Source organism: Acinonyx jubatus, chromosome B3 (assembly GCF_027475565.1).
Source record: "Acinonyx jubatus isolate Ajub_Pintada_27869175 chromosome B3, VMU_Ajub_asm_v1.0, whole genome shotgun sequence".
In the NCBI taxonomy this organism is placed as follows: Eukaryota; Metazoa; Chordata; class Mammalia; order Carnivora; family Felidae; genus Acinonyx; species Acinonyx jubatus.
This window is the reverse complement of record NC_069386.1, coordinates 43,353,314-43,379,235: the sequence shown is the minus strand read 5'-3', so window position 1 is coordinate 43,379,235 and position 25,922 is coordinate 43,353,314. Positions and strand designations below refer to the sequence as shown.

General features: G+C 42.5%; 1 protein-coding gene and 1 long non-coding RNA gene across 4 annotated transcripts in view; one reads left to right on the top strand and one right to left on the bottom strand.

Moving 5' to 3' along the window:
* RORA (RAR related orphan receptor A) overlaps positions 1-25,922 on the bottom strand; it is a 714,362-nt gene that overhangs the window by 137,549 nt on the left and 550,891 nt on the right. The gene's annotated exons all lie outside the window — the stretch shown is intronic.
* LOC128315928 (uncharacterized) lies at positions 1,093-24,653 on the top strand. Its single transcript, XR_008299139.1, has 4 exons — positions 1,093-2,160; positions 5,626-5,702; positions 13,162-13,219; positions 23,798-24,653. It is a non-coding gene; the product is annotated as an uncharacterized LOC128315928 (long non-coding RNA).

Below are 25,922 nucleotides of genomic sequence, written 5' to 3'. Positions count from 1 at the left end.
TACAACTAAGGAATCAACATGGCTATGTGACACTTAAGTAAATTTCATAGCTCATTCAGATTTCACTCATTTTTCCTTAACGTCTTTTTCCTGTCCCAGGATGTCATCCAGGTACCACATTACATTTAGTTGTCATGTTTCCTTAGCCTTCTCTGGTCTGTGAGAATTTCTTGAACTTTGTTTTTGATGACTTCGAGAGCTTTCAGTCATACTGAGCAGGTATGTTGTAAAATACCCCTCAGTTTGGGTTTATCTGATGTTTTTTTTTCTCATGGCTAGATTGGGGTTTATTTATTTTTAAACACTAGCCCTGAGCTAAATACTTAGCATGTACCACCTAGTGTAGACCAGGCATTTGATTAATGGTTATTGAACAGAATTAAATTCAAGTGCTTCTTTGGTACCTCCTATATAAACAGAACCCTGATTGATGCTTTTGGAGAGATGAAGTATGGACCTCAAGTTCTGTAAAGATCTTCCACACAGCTGAATAATAAAAGGCAACATGCAAACAAGTGTCAAATAAGTGGAACTGAGAGAATGACCTACGACATCTCAGGAGATGGACTAACGAGGGTGAGTGGGTGCAGTCAGCAAAGATCTATGTGAAGGAAGGCCCTGGAAAAGTGGGGAGGATTTAGAGAGGCTTTTTTCAGTTTTCAAGCATACCAGGCTGGTTCTTGCCTTAGAGTCTGCTCACATGCTGAGCCCAAAACCTGAGAGACACCTCCAACTCCTCTTTTCCCCATGGCTGATGTCTTCTCATTGTTTAGGTGCAGGGCTAAATGCAAGTTCTGCAGATGACATTATCCAAAATAGGCTCAACTTGCCACTGTGTCCAGAGATCTTGTCTGTTTTCTTCACAACTTTTCTCAATGTTTCCGATAATTCATCGTTCCCTTTATTGTCAGTCTCCCTCCCTGGAGTCTAAGCTCCTTGAGGACAAGTAGTGAATTTTGAGTTACTCTGGCAGAGTGCATTCCCCGGCAAACAGAGGTACTTGAATTATCTTGTTGAATGAATAAAAGGGTGGGTGTTGGATGAGCCTGAGTGACAAGAAGACGCATGAGCACCTGCTGGTAAGAGGCACTTGAATGGAGCAAGAGTGAACCAGGCAGGCAGATGGGATGCTGCCAGGTCATGAGACTGATCACAATGGTGTCAGGTGATCTCAAACGGGGTGGCATAACTTGGGCAAAGGCCAATGCTCTAGGTGTGGGCTGCACAGAGGTAGAGGTTGTCCAGTAATTTTCCACCTTGGGGAGGGCAACAAGGGTTCATAGGACAAAGAATGGGGAATAAGGGAAAACTAGGGTCAAGGAAGGGGGAGGGGCTGGAGGAATGTCTGCATAAATTGAGAATGTATCCCATGAATTAGAACAACACAAGAGCTCCTGAGAGGCCAGGGAGGTTCCCCAATGAACTTCTCTGGTGTTGGCACAAACGCGAGGGAAAAAAGCACACTGTGGACAACACGGAAGGTGAACACTTGGATTTTTCGATAGGATTTCATACTAGGAAAGGACAGCCATCTTCGGAAGCATGAGGATATCTAGAAGAATGCAATTGTTTCCATTCTGGGCTCAGAATGGAAAGGATCCCAAAGAAATCTTTATTTTCCACCATGTTTCCTACATGGTTATAAAGGACAGAATCTGTGTATACACCGCCGACCTTGGAAAGTATGTATTTTCCCATCCGAATTCAGTTTCAAAACACGGACCAATGCAGTGTTTCATACAGATTCTGACTGGAATAAGCTCAGGGGGAAAAGGCCTGGAAAGCACATGGCAAAGAAACTCTGAGAGTCCAGAGTATGATTTAAAAACAAAACACATGGGACGTGTCGTCTTTGTGTACCCGTGTAAATAATTATGATGGTTGAACTCTGCTTATTTTTCATCCAACCTAAGTAACAGCTTTGAAAAAGAAAGATAACAGTGACCTGTGTGTATGGGAGTCCAGAGGGACAGTCTGTGACAGAGCTCACAGGGTTCCCAGGAAGACCAAGAACATGGTCCAACTGATCTTTCTCTGACAAGACAGGGCTGGGCAGAGGAAGGCGTAAAGAATGATTGCACTTGTACATCGGAAGGTCAGCACACGAGATCAGAGAGCAAGTCTGTTATTTCAAAAATATAGCCTTCGAATCCCCAGAGGGTAAGTGGATGAGTTCTGTTCACAACTGGTAACTCCAAAATTCGTCCTCTCCCCTGTGCCTCCTTACGTCAGAGCTAGAAGGGGCCATATTAGTATTAGCCTATGTAGTCCCTTCATTTGAGAAGGAAGGAACCTGATGTCCAGAGGACAACATAACCTGCCCAGAGTCAGTCTGGTAGACTGCGCCTGAGCCTGGTGAGACCTAACACTGCTTCCCATGACAACCCTAAGCAGCCCATCTGAGGACTGACCACAAAATCGGCTCCGGTTCTACATTTTGATCTTTAGTCTCCATTTATTCGAATCTATGAACACTGTTCACCGTATTTTTCCCCCCTCGCATTACTTTTGCAACAACCTTGAGGTGGCGGCGGGGGGAGGGGGAGAATAAAACAAAACACCATGCACATTCACATTCATTGTAATGAAAGGCACACCAGGTATCTGACCTAGACTCCTAGTTCCCTGCCAATCTTGAGCTCATCTAAATTCATTTCCCTAACAGAAAATAGGTGTCAACTTTGTAGATGGAAAGTAATTTCCCTGCAAATATCACCCAGAGAGGTTACTAGTGCTACTTGACAGTTTTATTATTACTTTTGTTTCAAGCTAAGGTGAGGAAATCTACATTTGCCACATAGCATGGTGGGGGGAAAAATGTAGACTTTTAAACTTTGTGTCAGTTTTACCATGGGAAGGAAAAGTAAGAAACAAAGAACAATTGCGTTGGCTGCAAGCTGAGTCCATCAAAGAGCATTTCACAGGATCCTAGCTTTCCTCCTTACTTCCCACCCACAACCTTTCTGATCCTGAAACATCAGAGAGGGTTGGAGGGAACTATTCTGCATCACCTGAGCAGCCGGCTCAGAAGTGGGCAGCTGAGTGGCTCGGCAGGAACTACTTGTAAACACTGCGTATGAGCTCATTCATAATGTCAGCCAACTGGGAGCAAAGTAACTTCTTTTACTCTTCTGATTCAGCTGAAGGCTGGTATGCTTTCGTGAGTACTCTATCACGCTCTCTCTCAAAATAAATCAATAAACATTTAAAATAAAAAAGGAACGACGTATGTAATAAAATATGAATTGAAGTAGCCTCTCCCTATAAATAGCTATTCATGAAATACATATAAGTGGCTATTACTAAAATACTCTTTTAGTTGTCTTTATGTTGTCTAGGTTTCATATCTAAATGTGAAAAGTTTAGATGATAGAGTACCTATGTATTTTCTAAAGGGTCATATAATCTTGGATATAGGATTGCCAGATAAACTACAGAAAATCCAGTTAAATTTAAATTAAAAATAAACAATAATTCGTTAGTGTAAGTGTGTTCCAAATATTGCATGGAACATGCTTTTATTCCTGTCATTTGACACTGGCTGCATTAACTAGCCAGTTCATTTGTTATCCAGATTATTTTTTTCCTCTGCCTCCTTTTTTGACCTTTCACTTGCTTAATTTTAGGAACCCCTATGGTGGAGGGTAGAGACATAAATACAGTTCAACCACATTGGGTGTCCTACTTATCACTGGCTGGGACACATGTTTTAGTAGGAAAGGAATGTGATATACTGGGTTGAAAATGGCAATTATCTGCATCCTCCCTATTACCATATAGACAGAACGAGCCACAGACTGATGTTTTCCAGAGTTTGGGTTTTGCAGACCAGTAAAATGTAAAAAGAAATGAAAGTTGTGACACTGTGAGAAGATTAATATATTTATTGTTGCCAAGTTTAAATCTGATCAAATAAAATGTTAAAAAATACCACACTGCCACTTTCAATTATTGTTAACTCATAAAAGAAAGTAACATCTGAGCATCTCCAAAGTAGGAAGGACACACTCTTAGAATAAAGAGCAGTACTTTTTTTTTTTTTAATGTTTATTTATTTTTGAGACAGAGACAGAGACAGAGAGACAGAGACCACTGGGAGGGGCAGAGAGAATCCCAAGCAGTATCCATGGTGTCAGTGCAGAACCTGGGGCTCAGTCTCATGAATGGTAAGATCATGACCTGAGCCTAAATCAAGAGTGGGATGCTTAACTGACTGAGCCACCCAGGTGCCCCAAAAGAGCAATGCTTCTTAAAGAAAGTTGGCAACCGATGTACAGTCATCGGTTTTGTGAAAACTCCATCCCAATGATGCGCAGGCCCTGGGATCTGAGAACACCCAGACCAGGTGATGCCGTGGTAGCCCCAGTAAAATGACAGTACCAATATCACACATCACACAGGTTTGTGCTGCTAGGAGAGAACCACAGAGCACTTTCAAGTAAAGGAAAGAGAAGGTCGACTTTTGATGACCTTATGTTACTATCTAATTTAAGTATTTCATTTCGGAGAAGGTTATTGTGTGGAAATATTAGGTGACTTTTGTCAGACCATGAAGCACTTCCTCCACTTAGAATACACAGAAAACCTTTCTCTAAGCTTTTCTAAACTTCCTTTGATGCACAGCCTGATCTCTGTGCTCTTCGTCCCTATGTCCGTAAAACGAACGTTTAGCAATTGGATAATATGACATGGAACTTAAAGCCCCTTCATCAGAGAATCCAGAGATCTTTGACACTACAAGTAATTAGTAGTTATGAGTAATTCTGGCTCTTGTGAACTGGCAGAATGTGTGATCCTGGCCGAGAAGAGTTGGGTATTGGCCAAAAGGCAGGCGTCGTTGGGCAGGCCAAAAGGCAAGTCCCCAAGTTCAGACTTTCTATCATCCTTCCCATTTTACACAAGGAAAAACTCTAGTGTAAAAGTGGAGAATCGTGTGGAATTGCTGAATTATTAACAGAAACCATGATTAAAATCAACTTCCCAACCCAAGTCTTGTATATAGTTTCTTCTTGAGAAACACATATAAAGACTTTTTACCAGGGAAACTTTAAAGATTTTTATTTTTTAATTGTTTTAAGGTTTATTTATTTTTGAGAGAGAGAGAGAGAGACAGAGTGTGAGACGGGGAGAACAGAGAAAGAAGGAGACAAGCAGGCTCCAGGCTCTGAGCTGTCAGCACAGAGCCTGACGTGGGGCTCGAACTCGTGAACCACGAGATGATGACCCGAGCCAAAGTCAGAGGCTTAATTGACTGAGCCACACAGGCACCCCTGTAGTGACAGAGTTTTAAATTGTAATTGTTTGTCTTACCTAATAAGTAAAAAAAAAGATATGAAACACATACACTCCCATGAAAAATCACTTCAACCGGAACTCTAAGGAGGCCAGTTAACATCACCTCCCAGTTGCAACCCCTCAGAGTCCTGCCTGAGAGATTCAAAGCCACCAGACAGTCGCATTCAGAAGGAGTGCTACCATTTTTTTTTTTAACTTCTTAAATCCCACCCCTTCTGTAATGACTGAAGCTTAGGTATTTTGCTCTCAGCTCTATTTAATATCAGCTTGTTTTCATTCCTCACTTGCTGTTGTTTGCCTTACTAATTCTGACATGATTATTCTTTTCAGGTCCAACTGAAGACAAGACAGAGGTTTTGGCTTCGGGTCCAGGGTGATGTTTCACAGAAAGTCAACTCTTGTTCCAGGTACTTGATAAACATCTCACTAACTAATTTCTCACTGTCTTTAAGCCATTAACATTTTGGTTAGCGAGTCCAGAGCCCTTCAGACGCCGTTTTCCTCCTACACAAGTAAGCTAATAAAACCCACGAAGGGCAGCTGGGCCCTGTGCTTGTCTTTAATGGTTTCTGTCACCCAGACCAAGCAGCCACGAGCATGACCATGGCATTGCGCATCGGGGTGTGCAGCCTCAGGGCAAGGGAAGAGTGCGAATAACTGTGGCCCTCAAATTGCAATTTAAAGATAGCTGTTAGGTTATCCTCTCCCCATGTGCTTCTCTTCTGAACCACCAAGTTTGAGGACAATGTGCTATTTTTACTTATTTTCAGTGGAAAGAACATTAAACCTTAGGGTAATGGTGGCATATTGCTGAATTATGTGTTTTAGCCTGACTAGAATAAATTTTTTTGTTGTTTTTGGGGAGAGGGAAGAAAAGAGAGCTTCAAATCCAGAGAGAGAGAGAGGAGAGAGGAGAGAGAGAGAGAGAGAGAGAGAGGGGGGGGGGGGGAAAGCTAGATTTTCCTAGTTTCTGGATTCTAGGTATAAAGAAAAAAGAAGAAAATAGCCACAATTAGTAATATAGTAATTAAACTGGAGGAAGCTATCATCCTTAAAAAGGCGTTTCTTGATAGATTTTGATTCCATTTGCCTCTACTGATTTAAAATGTGCTTTCTGCAATCAGAATACAGCTATGAGACTTAAAGGGGAAAGAACACCTTAAAGGCTTTGCAAATGCATGCGAAAGACAGTGACGCTTTCTCCCAAGGATGCTTTGTTGCATCGGGGAAATGAATCAGAGACTTGGCCCTCAATTCCCTCGGCAACAGAAACACGCTTGAAATGGTTAGGGCAAATAAGTTAGGGAAAGTACACCCTGCATTTTGCTTTTAATTTCAACAGAACAAAATAAAACCTTGGACTTGGCTGGAGACACATTCTGAGCCTTTGTGTCTTCTATTCTCTGCCTGAGTCAACTCCAGGCAAGACTACATTCTTAATGCCTTTATTTTCAGATCTGCCTCACTTAGAGGTTGTGGTGTGGTAGCATTAGTAGTCACGGGGTTTGTCGCCCTAAGAGTTACCCTAGTGAAATACCAAAATATTTTTGTTCAGGTTAAACATTCCCTTTGTTTCTCGGATGAACTCCTTCAGGAAGTGTGTTCGGTGCATATCCAGACGCAGTCTACAAGAAGAGGGTTGGAGAAGCTCGTTCAATTCCTTACAGAGACCATTCCTTCTACCCACGTAGGAAACCCGTGTTCTTCTCCTTTTCAGGTCTATCTTATCAGACTGGGAGAAAGAGACGAAAGCAACCCTATGTCACCACTTTGAGAAAGGAGTTGAGGCACGGTGCTCATAATTCCTGGCTTTTACTTGGATCAAGTATGGGAGAAAGGAAGAAAGAGAAGAGGAAACTAAACCTGGAGGAAGAAGAAAAAGAAGGGCAATAGCTATCCACCCTCTCCCCCAGAACACCTAGCAATCTGCCCTTTTGAGTAAGCTGACTCGTAGTACATACTAGTGCCTCTATGGGCTTGGAGGTATCCAACTAGGCCTGCCATCAAGTAGAAGGCAGTCTGAAGCTGCTGAAGGAGAAGGATGCCTACCATTGGTTCTTTTATTATCATCATCATCATCATCATCATTGTAGTAGTCTGTAGGGGAGGAAAATTTTTCTTTTTCTTCTACCTGTCTTGGGTTCATTCCTGCAAATTAGATTGACAAAGGACAGGCGAATGAGAGAAAAACAAGCAAGTTTATTGATTCATGCAGCACACAACACGTGGAATACTTAATGAGGAATAACTCAAAGAAAGATACACCTGTAGAGAAGTGACAAGACGAAGGAAAAGGGTTTTAGACTTGTAGGGGCGGCAAACTGTAGGAAGAGATATACGAGGGGAAACCGACGGAAGATAAAGATTGTTTTTAGTAAGGTTTGTTATTTAGATTCCTTTGGTGCAGACTCTGGGCTGATAAGAGGCTAGAATAGTCTCTGGTGGTTAAGAATCCTCCAGCCCTCAGGGGTGGCTGGGTGGCTCAGTTGGTTAAGCGTCTGACTTCAACTCAGGCCATGATCTCATGGTCTTTGAGTTCGAGCCCCACGTCGGGCTCTGGGCTGATGGCTCAGAGCCTGGAGCCTGCTTCCGATTCTGTGTCTCCGTCTCTCTCTGCCCCTCCCCCGTTCATGCTCTGTCTCTCTCTGTCTCAAAAACAAATAAACGTTAAAAAAAAAATTTTAAGAATCCTCCAGCCCTTCCTGGTAGAGAGGGGGAGGCCAGAGAATTTGTCCTGAGTCTGTTTCTCCTCAATTGTCAAACTGAGGCTCAAAATAAGCCTTACCCCAGAATGGCATGTCTTAGGGTGGCAGGCTCTAAACCCCTTCACATTCAATTTTTCTTTCTTTTCATAAGGTTCTAAAAATAATACATACACATGGTAGAAAATTTGAAATTTAGAAAGACGTTAAAAGAAGCATGCAGAAACATCACCAAATCTTATCCTGTTAGTCAAATGCAACCACAGTTAAGAATGGTTCCAGTATTCTTTCCTAGGATTTATATTCATGTAACTGAGATCATTCTTTACAGAGAATTTCACACACCATTTTTTGTTCAATCCATCAAAAGTATTTCCTCATGCCATTATTAATTCTTTAAATATTGTTTTAATGGCAGTATAATTTTTCATCATATGACTGTGCTATAATTTGTTAATAATTTTCCTAATTTTGGACATTTAGGGCATACCTAAATTAACGTTTTATGTGTATGCATAAATGTTAGCCTTTCAAATTCTTTCTTTTTTTTTTTTTTAAGTTTACTTATTTATTTTGAAAGACAGACACCATGCATATGTGGGAAGGGCAGAGAGGTGGGGGGAGAGAGAGACTCCCAAGCAGGTTCTGCGCCGACAGCTATGACTGACCCAGGGCTCGATCCAGGAATGGTGAGATCATGACGTGAGCTGAAACCAAGAGTTGGATGCTTAACCCATTGAATCACCCAGGCACCCCTTAAATCAATACCTTAGAATAGTCTAATAGAAGGAGAAACACCAGATCAAAGAGTGTAATCATTTTTAACGTATTAATTTGTATTAACACAGTGTATCAGTGTCTTCCTGAAACTCTGACTGCACTGACTAATGTAATTTGAAAATCTTTGCTACTTTGTTAGGTCCCTATTATTTAACTTGGTATTCACTGGTGAGGCTAAAAATTGTTTACTGTATAATTAGCTATTTGTATTTTCTCTTCTATGAATTGTCAGCTCATGACCTTTATCTGATACGCTCATTAATTTATATAGACACTATATAATAAGATGATTTGTGCCTCCATTTTGGAAAAAAAATACATTTTCTTATCATTTGGCTTTTTGGCCTCTGATTTTGTTATGGTTATTTTTGACACACGGAAATTTTGTATTACTCTATATTTCCACTTATTGACCCTTTACTCAGTGACCTCTTCCATTGCTTTAAAGTACAGAAAAATCTTCACCCACCTAGAATAAATATGTAGAGATTACTCTTTTAGCTATTTAACTTCTGAAAAATAATATTTCTTTATCTAGATCTTGTTATATGGTATGATAAAAAATAATTCTTTTCCTGATAAGCTAACAATTATCATAGGGTCACTTGCTGACTACTTGTCCCTACAGTTTTTTTATGTATTCCATATATAGATATTTCAGTTTATTCTTACATACGCAAGATTGTATCTGGGGGTTTTCTAACTGATTTCTTTGCCTATTCTTTTGCCAGTAGTTTCATCACCCCCAATTTTTTTAGAAGTTCTTTTTAGCTCTTACACTGAATTCCTTAAAAGATGGCCAAGATGATATACAAAGAAAACTGTTTAAAGAGGATGTCTGCCTTTGAAGTTTCAGGTCTTAGTTGAAAAATATAGTTCTTCTTGTGTCTATGAAGGATGGAGCTCATGCTATGACACAGAAAATCAGGAAGGACTTTCTTGGTTTCTTGATAGTCATGGGAACAGTGATATAAAAAAGAAGAATTATATATCTTTTTGTTCATCTCAAGCAAAGAAAATGTCCAGCGAGGAGATTAAGATATTTAATGCTAGAAGATCACCTCTGCTTGGACTTCGGGGGCACCAGTAAAGATACCAACCCATAGACCTGTAGAAAATTGCCAGAAACTGTCACAAAATGATACATGAGAGAAAGCCTGAATTACAGTGGTCCCATTAAGGTTCTAGAAAGGATGTGCCAAATAATTTTGTTTTGTTTTTTAAGGCTTATTAACAGTGAAATCTTAGAGTGTTGAGGTTTTAGGTGACTTTTTTCTTTCTCTTTTTAGAAGTTTAATTGTGTTTTCATTTTACCCCAAATTCCATATGTTTTTCCTGCCCCCTTAATAATGGTCTGCTAATTAATTAACTTCTGGAATACAATATTGGAAGCTTTAGCCCCAAGAAGTACAATGGTACAAAAAGTGGGTTTTCTACTTCTCCATCTCTCTTCCTTAGTAAATATAGCAACACTAAAACTCATCTCATTAGAAGAGATTTTGTGAAAATGAGACAGGACATTTCTAAACTAAGTGCTTTTCCTCCGAATAAGATTTAATCCAAAATGAAGTTGGGGACTTGAAGCAGGTATGAAAAAACCTTTTTTTTTTTTTTAAATTTCTATTTCTAAAGCTAATAAAAACCCTTTCACAGTAGGTTTTCTTTCTCTTGACAACCAAGGATTGATACATCTTGCGTGTCAGAAAGTAGAGGGCTGTGTGTAAGTAAGTGCTCCCTGGACACAATTCTTTTCCCCTGTAAATTCCCTTTCTGTGATCCAATTGGCGCTCTTTCACTGTCTTGAAAATTCCCATTTTTCTTTAACGGTCTCCACTATCCTGTTCTCTTTGCTCTTCTTAATCGTTCTGCTTTTCATTAGTAGATAATTCTCTCTGGCTGACCAACAGTGAGGAGGGTCAGAGTCATGGACAATATACCCTATCTGGTTTAGTCGGGCTCCAGAAAAGCTAAACTGTGCCTCATCCTCGAATGAAGTTACTTTAAGTATAAGTGATAATCAGCCTCCGTGGCAATGATTTCATCATACTAAGCGCTTGAGAATACCTGCCGCACTTTTTTCACCTCCCCACCCCAGGCAAGTTTATCTTTGCTCTTAAACCATCAACGGCACTTTGTATTTCTTTTCCATGCCACATTGAAAAGCAATAAAAATCAAGCGCGGTACGTATCACTTAAACACATAAACAATTATGTAATAGTCCATTTCCCCCTCAAACCTTCCGTGCTTGTTTTCCTGTCTTAGAGTAACACTTGAAAGTCATCAAAGTGCCTACAGTGCCAGCAGCTGTTGGTGTTGGGGGTGGGGGAGCACGGCGCATGTCACATCTTTGCTCTAGGATGGGCGTCCACGTAATTTCTTGGAACAAGGCTTCTAGTGGATAACCCGGTGAGATGGAGGAAACTTCCTTCCACTCAGATACTGTCAGGGCCAATGTGCCTTTCGGGAGAGATGGTCTGTGAGATTCTGAACATTGAAACTGTAAAAAAAATTGAGCTGGACAGATCCTTGCCACCACTTTTTCTGCTAAATATAGATAAGTTGTCATCGGCCTGCACAAGCAATTTCCAGCTACAGCTCCTCAGGAAGGGAGGCAGGTCCAGGGGCTCGTGTCTCTGGCAGTTAAACTGCAAGAGAGAGGAGTGGACCTCCACTCAGAGGTTGTGAGCTGCAAGGGAAGGGGGCAAGAATGGAAAGAGGAGAGAGGCATCTCAGCTTTGGTTGAATATAATGGCACACTGGGGCATCTGTAGCAAATGACGGTAGTGGCTCTCATTAAGCATCAGTAACTTTGAAGAAAAGGTGTGTAGAAGGAGCTCTAACCCAGAGTCTGCCCTCAAGGTCCCCCTTCTGCCATCACTTTGGAAAACAATGTGGTAGAGTGGGAAGATACTATGAGATACCTAGTCAAAGAGTCCTGAGTTTGGATCCTACCTTAACCTGACCCTATGTCTGATTTGGAGTTACTGAAATACTCTGAGCCTCAGGGTCCTTTATATAAAACGTAGGTAAACTAATATCTCTCTCACAGTATTATTAGGACTAATGATAGGATTGAAGTACATGGCACGGCTAAGTACTTATCTTTGCTCGGTGCCCTTCTCCTTCTTCCCTGTTAGGCAAGTCACCTAAGCTTCCCTGGACTCCAGTGGTTTTTCTCTTAGCAAGTCCTACTGGTTGTACCTCTAAAATATAATCAGAATGTACCCACTTCTATTTCCATGGCTACCGCACCAGTACAAGCCACTGTCATCTCTTGCCAGGGCACTGCAATAGTTTCCTGACTAGTTTCTCTCCCTCTGTTTTTAAACCCTGTATAATCTGTCTCTGCACAGCAGGTAGATAGAACTTTAAAAAAAAAAGTAAGTTAAATCATGCCACTCCCCTATCTAAAGCCCTCCAAGCGCACTTAGAATAAAATCCAAGCTTCTCACTACAGCCTTTGATGCTCTGTGCGATCTAGTCCCTGCTTATCTTTGTCTTCTTTGACTCCCATCTGCTATCACTTTCTTCTTCTATTAATATTTTCCAACTGTACTGGCCTAATTTCACTTCCCAGAACACATCAAGTTTGTTTCTACCTTGGGGACTTTGCTTTTGCTGTTTCCATAGCCTGGAAGAAGCTTCTTCCAGCTTCTGCAGCGGTTGAAACCTTTTCAACGGTTCGGGCAGGTGGTCCCTCCTAAAATTTGTCTTTCCTCACCTAGTGTGTCTATCCTAGCCTATTTTACTTTCCTCAGAGCACCTATCACAACCTAGAATTATGTGAAATTTTGCTTGTCCGTTTTCCTCTTGGGAATGTAAACTCTGAACAAAGGGGACTATATATATCTATATATCTATATATCTATATATCTACATATATCTATATATCTATATCTATATCTATATCTATATCTATATCTATATCTATATCTTGAATAAGCCTAGAACAATGCATGGAGCAGAGTAAGTACTCAGCAATCACTTGGTGAATGAATTAGGAATGAATACGTAAGATAAGGTGGTAAGATCTTCTTAAAAGTTTGTGAGTAGATTTGACAGTCTTTCTATGCCCTTTCCATTTCTAAAAGATTCTAGGATTCCTTGAACAGAAAGTCTGAATCCCAGAATAATTTTACAGAAACATAATTTAGAAATTTTTCAAATACTCAACATAGAAAAAATTATATTAGGTTTGCCAGACGGAGGCACTCTGGGTATCTGCTTTAACGAAAAAAAAATAAGGACTTATAATTTGCATGTGGAGTATTTGTATGTAAAGGGATCCTTTTAAACTATTTAAAAATTGTGTTCCTTTTGGTAGCATTTAGATTTTCTGAGCAATCCTATTTACAGTTGGCTTAGCACATCCATTCTTCACAGATCTTGAAAGGGAATATGATTCCACAGCATAACACATCTGCTAAAAGAAATGGCTCAGGTAAACTCAGGCTTTGTGACTTGTATGTTCTAAGGCTCAGTGAGGTATTCATACCATTGTGCTCTGGGCAGGTGAGTCCACTTCTGGGCTGTGTTACAAGAGGGACACTGTGGGGGCACCTGGGTGGCTCAGAGCCTGGAGCCTGCTTTGGATTCTGTGTCTCCCTCTCTCTCTCTGTCCCTCTCCCTGCTTGCACTCCATCTCTCTCTCTCTCTCAAGAATAAATATTAAAAAAAAAAGAGGGTTACTGTGCAAGCTGGATCACATCCTAGGGAAGAAACTGGAAACCGTGTTAACAGAAGAAAATGGGAAGGCTTAAGTGAAAGGAGAGGAGATTGTAAAGGTTGGCAGTTGTCAAATATTTGAAGCTTTCTCATAAAAAGGCAGATCTGTGCTGCAACTGCCATGGGACAAATCTAGAACCAATGAGTAGAAGCTACTGGAAAGCAGATTTTGACTCAACAAATGGAGAGAATTTCCAACAGTCTGTCTTCATACATAAGCAAAAGCCTGCCCGTAAATACAACGAGCAGGTACCATCACTGGATGTTTAAATTTGGGGGCAGGCAGAGGAACAAGGATTCCTCTTATTGCAGGTGGGCAGCACAGACACTTCCAGCAAGCTCTCACGGAAATCTCTTCACACATTCCAGGCTGGCTAGCAGGGACTAATAATACTATGTGATCTGTATCACATACCGTTCTAACAGTAACATATGGGATATGATGAGTGCCGTTTAAATAACAGCTCAAGCCCAGAAAACTTTGAGTTTCGGAAGTTAACTTAGAATTTCATAGATCCGTGATTTTATATTCTCACCTGGAAGCAAGTTACTGGCTATTTCCTGCCCAAGAGATTTCTTCTCTGGAAAGCTGAAGGAGGCTACTACTCTTCTATATCCTTGGTGAAAGACAGGTTGTGTTCCAAGCATAACCCTGGGTTTAGGGATAGCCGATAAGGCTGGAGAGTACAGGGTTGAATTAGATCACCTTTTAATTTGTAGCCTAAGAACGGTCTGTTATTTTTACCCATCCCTTCTGGCAGGGGCAGCTGGTAACTGGAGGCAGAAGCTGACCTTCCACAGCAACACCCCCAGCCTGACCCCTCTTTTCTCCTCCTTTCCTTCCTTTGCCTTTCTTTAGAATTCCTACGAGCCTTTGCATGCTTAGCATGAAAATGAGCCCATTTTATTTTTGGAACCCACAGAGGCAGCCCTGAGGGGAGTTATTGTGTTGCTTTTAGCAGCTAAACAAAAAGGTGTGAAATCATTTGCTGGCTGCTCTAGAATGGGAACAAATAAATAAACTGAGAAGGAAGGTTCAGGACAGTGTGGGGCAACTTGGACAGAACCTCGTGACAGGCTTCTCTGAGACTTATTAGTAACCAAAGTGGCTGTAGGAATGTCTGTGCATCTTTCTCACCTTCCCAGGAAGTTATGAGAATAGCAGGGAAGCCACCGGGATGTTTTTTGTTTTATTGATATATTTTCATACCATTTCCATGTTGCTTTGAAAAGGACATAAGGACGGGACTACTTTGAGAAAATTCCTTAAAGTCCTTTGTAACATTCCCTGTGCAGAGAGAGTGAGGTAAGAAGAGGGGACAATTCATCAGGCTGTTCTAAGAACTGGGGACTCCCCCTGAATGCTTCTGTGGACACATATTGAAGTCCTTACAGGCCTTTCACGACTTAATCACATAACAGTGGTAAGAGACACAGACCTCAAGCAACAAAGACTTCTTGTGAATCTTGAGGTTTTGGTCTTATGCTGATAACAGTGGTTGAGAGCAATCTCCTGTTTGGGGTGCTGAGGGCCCTAGATACTTCTCTTCTTGGAAGAGCATCATATTTTGAAATACCTCTTCATTAGCAGGTCCATTTCAATGGGCATCTATGGTACGGGATTCCCTTTTTCCTTTTTTTTTTTTTTTTTTGCAATTTTGGAATCTTTTTTAACCTACAAAATATTTAAAGCATATAAAAATGCAGAGACCTGGTAAATGTACATCCTTATTTCCAAGATTTTACAATTGCTACTTGGGCTCTTTTTTAAAATGTTTTTACTTTTATTCTTGAGGGGGGGGGATGAGTGGGGGAGAGGGAGGGAGGGAGGGAGAGAGAGAGGGGGGGAATGAGTGGGGGAGAGGGAGGGAGGGAGGGAGAGAGAGAGAGAGAGAGGGGGGGAATGAGTGGGGGAGAGGGAGGGAGGGAGAGAGAGAGGGGGAATGAGTGGGGGAGAGGGAGGGAGGGAGGGAGAGAGGGGGGGGAATGAGTGGGGGAGAGAGAGGGAGGGAGGGAGAGAGAGAGGGGGAATGAGTGGGGGAGAGGGAGGGAGGGAGGGAGGGAGAGAGAGAGAGAGAGAGAGAGAGAGAGAGAGAGAATCCCAAGCAGGCTCCATGCTCAGTGCAGAGTCCGATATGGGGCTTAATCCCATGACCATGGGAACATGACCTGAGCTAAAATCAAGAGTCAGATTTTCAACCAACTCAGCCACTCAGGCAACCCTAGGCTCTTTTAAAAAGAAACTAAATGTTATGGTTGTGCCTGCTCCCATGCTTCTTTCTTCCTCTTTCCCAACAGGCAAACTCTCTTCTGCAGCTTATATATGTCCTTCCATTCTTGGCCTTTATGCAGGCTTGCCCACCTAGCAGCTTGGCTTAACAAATGTGGCCTTGGGAGTATTTGGGCAATCTGGCTTTAGTGACTGGTGGGCATCACCACGCAATGGGGACTAACAGGGCCTGTCTTATTAAGGTGGTTAAACCTCCTTATATCCAGCATTCAGGGCAACATTACCATATAGTCAAACAGCAAGATAAGACAGATCTTTTAAAAGCACTATTTAATCGATTAACTAATTCAGAGAACAGATAATACTGATTTTGCCCACTTCTTGTCAGGGACTAGGCCACGTGTAGGGATATGGTGAGTCACACACAGACAAATGGAAATTAAAACCACTGTAATATCAAAATTTTTCTTCGGAAAAGAACTGTGTTTCTTAGGACAATCCCACAATAAGGGGTGACCTTGAAGATGCAGGCAATAAGAACCAAGAGACAACTCAACTGCACAAAGCAGGGCTGTGGGGGAAGGGGAGGAAGGAGAGAGAAGAGGGGGAGAGGGAAAACTAGGAACCTCCGGGTGAGACAGAGCGGAGAGACAGGAGAGGAGGAAGGGACAAAGGCAGAAGACAAGAGGGCATGTGGCAGTGTGACTGAAGTACAAACAGTCCATGGGGGTCCACCTATGGTGGCTGGAGGGCTGTGACAAGAAGGTCCCTCAGGAGCCATGTGAGGTTTATGTTTCTGTAAGAGAAATCCATTGTTTGCTACCCATCCTTCCCCGCCGCCCCCCCGCCCCCAGTAAAATGTTCAGTGAAATAGATTTTTTTAAATCAAGTAGGAGGTGGATTTCATATACATGTGTACATACGCATATGTATGTATGTACATATATATCCATGTATATACGCACATATGTGTATACATAGAGAGACAGGTACATATTGTAGAAAAGACATCAAATGAACGGAAATGAATCAGTGGAGTGCATCAATTCAGAGCCAGGGATGACTGGAAACACAGCCCTGGGTGCCTTCCCCTTAAACTCCCAAACCTCGGAGCTCTCAGAAGTCCTGGCTTTCCGTATGATACAGGGAAAGTGCAGTGAGAGACTTCTGAAAGGACAGAGAGACCTAATCTGACATTGGAGTTGAGGGCTGAGCTTATTATGTGTTTTAGTTTTACACTGAAGGTTATAGGGAACATGATTTGAATATGGGGGTGGATTCTGAAGCCATAATTTATCACACCTCTACCAAGTTGCCCGGATGCTCTTCTCCCTTGTTTCCAACTAGCAAACTCCTGCTTCTTTCTTTAGGTTCTATTTAAATGTCACTTTATCTGTGGAGCGTTCCTTGACCCCCAGGGAGGGTAATTTTCTTCTTCCGGACTCCCATCTGTCTCCATAAATATCTGTATTACAGCACACATCACATGGTATTACATGGTATTGAACCTGAAAACAACAGAGTCGACCTCATGGTATTGCTTTGGAATCCCCACTGGCCAGCAAGATATGTGGCCCCTTTGCTGAATAAATCCTGGGTACGTGAACAATAAAGGGAAACTTAGAGGGGGACACATAACTTCAGGAAGAGCAGAACCCCAAGCCCCTAAATAGTTGCACCTCTCTCCCCCAACAGCTTTGCTGTGACATACCATTTGTTTTTCCCCTTGTACCTATTTTGAATAAGAACCCATCGCTCCCCAGAAGTAAAAGCAATGTAATAGTCATTTGTTTGTTTACTTCTTCCCCGTGCCAAGACCCGGGGTGACGAGGCTGGATTGCATATGGGGCGTGGGCATCAGAAACTGGGAGTCTCACCTTGCCCGGCCTGTCTGGCTCGTATGCTTGGGCAAGTCACATAGCTCCTGTGGGACTCCGATTCCTCACCCAGTGGTAATGACCAGCCTCACAGGGTGGCTGCAAAGCTTAATTAAGGATTGAGAAGGAGGCAGAAAATACAAAGTGCCTCACACACGCAAAGAATTTTCTTCCCGTATTTATTTTTGGGCTCAGTAACCTGTGGTAGGAAGTGTTTATGACCTAGAAGAGGAACCCAGTGAAAAAGTGCGACTACTATTCTCATTCATTCTAAAATGGCTCACTTGGTACGGACGGGGAAATGGACCACACACTTTTTCTTTTATTCTAGTTCGTTCTGTGGCCCTTGCTGCCAACTTTGTGTGTACGGCTTGCTACCTCTAGGTCTCAGTTTCCTTGACTACAAAGACTTTCTCCCTGATTCCCTGATGCTCAGATGTGTTGTGAGGCCTTCAATTTTTATCCCAGTCCCTATACTTTTAAATCTGCTCAGAAACAAGGTTCGCGGATGGGACACAATGTTTGTGAGCAAATCCACAGCGGTTGGTTCCCTGAGCCCAAAAAGAGGGTCTTGTAAACCTTTGCAAAAGCGACTCCCCAACTCAGCCTGGCTCTGTGACACCTACCTCTCTTCTCAGCACCTGGAGACCTTGGCAGGTCCAGGGTTTCCATCACTGCCAGGGCCTTGGCTTTGTTGCTAATTGTTGGCTGGATGATTGAGCAAAAGGACAAGTAATCCCGAGGCAAGAGTGAGAAGGTAAGAGAGAGACAGAAAAGCACACCGAACAAGTGGTTTGTTACCAAAAAGCCATATTGTTACCACGACATTTTTTCTTTCTTTTTTTTTAATGTTTATTTATTTTTGAGAGAGAGAAAGACAGAGACAGAGACAGAGTGTGAGCAGGGGAGGTGCAGAGAGAGAGAGGGAGACACAGAATCTGAAGCAGGCTCCAGGCCCCCAGCTGTCAGCACAGAGCCCAACGCGGGGCTTGAACTCACCAACAGTGAGATCACGACCTGAGCCGAAGTCGGACGCTTAATGGACTGAGCCACCCAGGAGTCCCACATTTTTGGTTTTCTAATCATAGAGGCTGTCTCTGTGCTAGGGATGTTCAGAGTTCAAAGGTGTTCAGAAAGAGAAAACACGTGTCATATGCTGTGTTTGTTGCTGAGAGAAGAAGAGAGGCCACAAGGTGACCATTATTTACACAGCGCCTCTTCTATACCCTCATCCTGCCCCAGCTGTCTTCAGAATCCCTGGCATCACACCCTGGAGGCAGGTGGGTCAGCCACATGGATCAGGTGAGGAGGAGGAAGTGTGAGATGGCTATTACAGGCTGCCCAGCCAGGTGTGGTGGTGGCTTTGGAGAGGTGTGGGGCCACCAAGGTTTATATAAGGAGGAGGGAGAACGTAGGCCAAAGGGGAAAATGTAACGTTGACTTTGATTGGCTAACTGAACATGAGGCCGACTGAGGGAGGAGAGAGAGGGAAGGATGGAAGACTTTGGAAAGCATGACAGTGTCTCATTTGTATGCAACACGAAGGTACCTTCCACACATATCACAGAAGGAGGTGGAGATAAATGGGAAACTTGATAGGCAGTAAAACCACATGCTATTTTAAATATATGCAAACATTAAAGAAGATTGGTATTAGTAGAATATGATATATATCCTAATTACATCAACATTAGATGCGCTGTTAATACCATTACTCAATGTCATTTAAAAATCACTTGGGGGCACCTGGGTGGCTCAGTTGCTTAAGCATGTGACCTTTGACTTCAGCTCAGGTCATGATCTCACGGTTCGTGGGACACAGCCTTGTGTTGGGCTCCATGCTGACAGCACAGAGCCTGCTTGGGATTCTCTCTCTCCTCTCTCTCTCTCTCTCTCTCTCTCTCTCTCTCTCTCTTTCTGGCCCTTTTGCCACCCCCATCTCTCAAAATAAATAAATAAACATTAAAAAAAAATCACCTGAAGAAAATGCAAAAATAATTTTTGGAACTTCAACCTTAGGCGCTCACACATCATTTTCTTAGGAAAATGTGGCCGTTGGAAATGTTGGACAGATTTTTTTTTTAAACCAAAGCATTATAACTTGTCTCCAACATGCCGGGAGTAAAATTTTCTATAGAAGCACTATTATAGAAAAATGCCACATGCTACGGATTAAGCACAGCTAATCACAACACATGAAAGCAAATGGAGCATGTTCTGAGGGGTGCAAATACGTTGGAACCTGTCTATCACGAAACACGGTCTGCACAATCCTTTGAAAAATACCCCTTTTGCAAAGAGAACTTATTACTAACTTCATGGAAGTGTCTCAATTTCAAATGGGGTTAATTTTATATACATTGATAATGGAAACAAAAGACAATATGAAAACGTCCTTTTAGTTCTAAGCACCCCTCTTATTTGGGGGTGGGGAAGCTTTCAGCGATTCCATAGGTATCTCACACTTAATATATGGGAGGCAAAAAGCAGTGCCGGCTAATTCCAACACTTAAACTACTACTTAACCATCCACCTGTTAAAAGGAGTCCAGAGGAATCGTTAGCTACAGTAAAGAAGTTTCTCAATCGACATCCCACTCTGAGGTCAACTCTCGTCACAGGTGCACTTGGCTGTGAGGCACTTGTAATGTCAGAAGCAGATATGGCTGCCAAGTTCAAGTTGCCATGACTCTGAACGTAGTATAACATTCCACTCCAAGCCAGAGCCCGTAACTCTCACGGCTGTTCTGATGAGGGCCCTTCTTGGTACCACTCTGGCTCACACCCACTGGCTACAGTGATGCAGCAGGTGAAGGACTTAAGTGTCACTAAGTTGGTTTCCAATTGCTTCCAGGAAAAAAAAAATCCATGGCATATACGATTCTTACATCTGACACCTGGCAAATTTCCCCTGTGTTCACAGGCTACAGAGATGGGATCTGACCATTGCTGTCATGGCCTTAAGTGCTGTCTCCCACACTTTGAGGGGTCTGAAACACAGGCACCAGGGAACATTAGCGTTTTGGAGACAAGGTGTAGGAAAACACTACATGTACCTGAAAACTCTGCCAAGCATCTCAGGCCTGACATGCCGTTTCTTAGCTCTTCCAACATCAGAACATTCTGTCTTAGGAACTGTCACCTCGACATCATATGCTGGTTTTATGGTGTTGATACACATCTACCAGAAAGGAAGCCAAAAGGAAGGACTCACCACTATCACTGTCTCCTGCAAATGATCCCCCTGCTTTGCCCCTGGGCGTTTTTCTCCACGTATTGTTCTTGGGCTGTCTAATTTGGACGGAGCATCCGTGGAGCTGAAGTTCCACAAATATTCCAATAATAAACAACAGTGCTAATGACCAGAAGGGCCCTCAGAAAGTAACAGAACAGCAAACTCACTTTAACTTGGTCTTTGTGTCTTTGGTGATTAAAAGGTCAGAATGCTACGGTTTTGTTTGCAGCGTCATTTATGTTGACATTTTCCCCAGCGGGGTCAAATCTTCAATGTGAAAATAAATCTAGAAACTTTCTGTCACACGCTTTTAGGCTGTGTCTTCCCAATGCCACCCTTTGGGAGGTAAGCACAAGTCATGGTAACTGGCCACATCCTCTATCTGTGGAGGTCTAAGAGTTAGCAGAACTTTATCTTTATGATGAAATGGCCTTTAGAAGTGGGTATTGCCAAGTTCAGAACGCGAGCATCATTACTGAGAAAGAGCACTTTCCTTTTAAACAGAGAAACCAACAGCCATGCACTACAAGGCTTGAAAAAAAAAAAAAAAAAAAAAAAAAAGGGAGCTACCGCAAAACAAACAAATATTCAGCTCAGTTTCAGGAAGTTTCCAGAGGATCAAACAAGCCTTTCTCTATTGAAGTTGATGGGGGAACATTTATGCTTACTTCAGCCTTAGTTCCTATTTATGCGCTGGCTTTTATACATCGACCTCAGGAGGGCATAACGACTTCAGGTTACTCACAAAGTATCTTCAGAAAAGGCAGCCTGGAAATCCCACCCCCAGCAAGGGGGAGGGGATGCATTCAAATCTGAATTTGTTTCCAAACCACTGCTCTGTCCTTGAGGCCAGGATATCTCAAAAACCGGAGAGAGGAAGTCCACTGAGAGAGGGTGAGAAAGATTGCTCATGGTGTGAACATGCCTGCTAGGAGAATGCCTTTTCTCCTGGGTGAAACTGGGAGACCAGAGAGTCTATTTGGGGAGCCCTGTTTCCACTCAGAAGAAGCTTGCCATTTTCTGCTGGTCCCTGGGGAGAGGATTTGGTGCACAGTTGAATGGTCAAGCAAATTCTCTGCCGCAATAAAGGGGGAACTACACCACCCCTTGGCAAACAATACTCCTGTTTTATAAACCTATTACTTTTTAGTTCTTGGTGTCATTCATGCTTTTCACAATGTTTTCGTTGGTGTTTTTACCCCCATTTGACGGATCAGAACATTGAGGCTCAGACAGTAAGTCCCAAGTTACACAGTAAATATAGTACGTAGGAGAGCTAAGATTCAAACCCGGGTCTTTGAGCCTCTCATGCCGGACTTCTTACTAACATGCCAGATCGGCTCCTAACTACATCCTTTCTAATAACCCACATTATGATTGGTGGAAAGAGAGAGAAACGTTTGGAAAAAAATACTAAAGAATTAAAATGGGGAGTGGGCATGCAGTAGCGGGAAATGTGGTCACTTGGTTGTTGTTACTATGTCCCCATCTTTTCATGGGAGTATTCCTTTTAAAATCTGCATGTTGGAACTTGCTGGTGAAATTTAAGTCACATCCTGCATACGGTGCAAGTTCACATCAGAGAAGCCGAAGATGAGGAAACAGCTGGCTCTAGAGGCATCAAGTCTGAAGGACGCGCACACCTAAACAGAAACACCAAATGACGCTTGCTTCTGGAGACAGTCTCCTGAAGGTTATCCATACTTTAGCAAGGACAAATCTTCAACAAGCACAGTCTTCCTATTTAGGTATCTCCTACTACATACGTGCCTAATTTATACAGATATCCACTTGGCTTACTTTGGAGCTTAGGAAAAGCTCCCTGTGCTGAACAGCTTCCCTTTTTTCATTACAATACAATGGATTTTGATCATACGATATGTGTGACTATTCAATGGCACAAAATTGATGTGCCTCCCCCTACCTGGCCCTCTTCTTCCATAACATCAATACCCTCAGGCACACAAGGCGGCTCTCACTCCAGGAGGCTTCTGGGAGCAGCGGCTCTCTGTACCCTCCCCCACCCTAATCTTTTTTAAAGTTGGTACATCATGTCCATAAAGTCGACTATCCCTTCCAGAGTTTCGAACAGCCATTTTAGTCACCTAAATCTGAGAGAGATACATTTACAATCCACTTTAGGTTTATGTGGGGAACCATAAATATCAGGCTTGAGCCCTGAGGGCTAGAATTTCATGGGCCATTAAGCATGTCACCAGGTGGAAAGCTGTCAATAGCTGGATGTGAGTTATAGTCAGATAACCACAGTCAGCCTGGCTTAAGAAAGTGTAACCCCAATCAGAGAGGGGTGTCCTCCTGCCCGCCTCCATCTCACTCGCGCTCACCAGTTTTTCCCTCCCTCCTCTGCACTCCGCTCTTGTTGGGTCTTTAGACTTGTCCCCCGTGCTTGATGGCAGGCTGCCTTTCTCTTGCCTAGATTGAAAGGCTAGGTGACATATAGAAAGAACAGGAGATTTGCAGTGAGGCGGATCTGGATTTAAATCTCTGTTCTGCCATTTGTAGCTATGACATGATGTACAAGTTATCTGACCCCACCTTGGCTCCAGTTTTTCCCAATTGCAAAATTATTAAAGATAGTCAATAGCGTAAGAAAGGTAGGAGTAGGGCCAATAGGTAGAGATTATAGGGAGAGAGATTTCCTGCCTAGTAGACAGAAGAACTTTTTAAAAACCAGATTGGCAAACCATAAGAGACTCTTAAAAGCTGAGAACAATCTGAGGGTTGATGGGGGGTGGTGGGAGTGACGGGCACTGAGGAGGGCACCTGTTGGGATGAGCACTGGGTGTTGTATGGAAACCAATTTGACAATATATTTCATATTAAAAAAATTTCACGAAACTAAAAAAATAAAATAAAATAAAAACCAGACTGGCTCATAAGTATAATGGGCTGCGTTGAAAAGAAATGAAGAAGGTAACATCTTCTGTTACAGGTTTTGTGCCTAAGCTGGATGCTGAGTGGAGGGTCCTGAGAATAGATGGGAGTTTAGCCTGGCTACTTCAAATTTCCCTGCTAATCTTCAAATCTGACGATTCTTTGATTTGCATATGTGTCCTTCCAGAAAAGCCAAGATAAATCTTCTCAAAATCCCCAACAGAGAATAGAAGTAAAGTGACATGATTTTTTTTTCTCATTTTCATTTTCCTTCTAGAAAACTAATCCCTCCCATGTTTTTCTCCTCCATTCAATTAGTTGGTAGAGAATCCCATTTCCACCGAGTGCTAGAACACATTTAACCATTGTGAAACACTTAACACAAACCACATGGCCATAAGTTTTCATGACTCCCCACTACACAAATAGTTCCATTTTTAGAAAAATCAAAATTCTCTCTGCTGCCTCTTGCTCTCCTTCTCTCCATTGTTTCTGTTTGACCAGCTCGGCAGTACTCTCCCATCCTGCCCTCTTGCTGTCTGAGCCCGTGGCACCTGCCAATAAAAGTGATGACAGACTTTAATGTTCACGCAGGTTTCCAACAACAGAGTTCACTTCATAATCACCAGAGTTCAGCTGGTAAGCCTGATCTGAGTGACATCGGATTTTTTACCTGAGATGTTACACTGTGCGCTTTCATTTCTACAGGTTATGAACCACTTTGAAAGTGAATTTTTTAGCTTGCTAGGGGCAATGACCTATGAGCCTGCAGACAAATCCCAACTGATTGGGTAAAGCCCAAACCCTTGTTATAGTGCTTGAGTTTGCTTGGAAAATTGGCTGCCACGTATGAGTCACAGACACAGGGTCGACCTCTGGGAGACACTGTGTGTGTGTGTGTGTGTGTGTGTGTGTGTGTGTGTATGCGTGTGTGTGTGTGTGTTTTGAACATGCCTGGGACATGAAGCAGATCATAAGCGTGTCTTGCAAACAATGACTTCTGTTTGGCCAAAGTGAATATCAAGGGCAGCCTTACACTGGAGGAGGGCCAGAGGAGATGAAGGCCATTGTGCCCACGGAGGGATAGGCGTGCCAAGGCTGCTCACAGAGCACTGTCATCACTGACTGCCCATCGATCAGCCAGATCCTGGGGAAGCATGGGCTTGCACCCACACGACGTTAGTTATTCAGCTATGTAGTATTGTCCCTATTTTACACACGGAGCTCAGAAAGGTTAAATAGCCTGCTCACGGCCACATTACTCCTCCGTGGTTGTAGAGGCAAAATGTGACCACATGAGGATGCCTCTGGGCCTTGGGACTTTTCATGACACTGTACTCTTTGGGTGGCTTTTAGTGCAGAGTCTGACTGTACGTGTCTATCAGGCCATGTTTTAGCCACCCGGCCTCATTTTTGTTTTCTGCCTCTGATATTATATTTCTTGCTATTTGTAGCCAGATTATTTCTCCCGCTCTAAGTTGGTTCTCTTATTTGCTTAATGTTATAATTTATGTTTTGAATTCCCCAGGGCAATATTTTTCATGTTGACATTTTCAAAACTACAAAGAACTTGAGGGACAATTAAAGTCTCAACGAGAGCATGAACTCTACCAGGAGAACCCTGGACTTTGTGGCCAACACTTGAGATGAAGAAGTGTGTTCTCTTCTTTCCCTGTGATAGCTGCCTTTTGGGATGGTTGGGATTTAGAACGTCTATCATTTTAATCAAAGTAGCTAGTGACTCATGACTTGTTGACCAAAGTTTCTCACAGGCTAAGGAGAGAGAAGTCTTATTTCTTCCCTTTGCAAATAAAGATTCCAATCATTTCATGCTGAAATCTGGATGATGCAACAATTTAGATGTATACCGTAAGACGTTGGATGATATGGTTAATGTTCTGTTTTGAAGGTAGCATTTTATAAGAGGGAGATTTAGTTTTAACCTTGATACATTTTGAATTTAACAGACATACCCTCTCCATACCTATTTCCACTGAAACTTTATGGCTAGAATAAGGCATCAAAACCAAACAAGCAGACAAGGAAGCAAGCATACAAAAAACCTACCCCATTTTGTCTTGCCTGTGCAACCAGAACCTATGCTCTCTGAGGTAAGCAAGGCCGTGTGCTTTGCTGCAGTAGGCTGAAAAATGGCCCCTCCTCCCCCTAAGACAGCCACATCC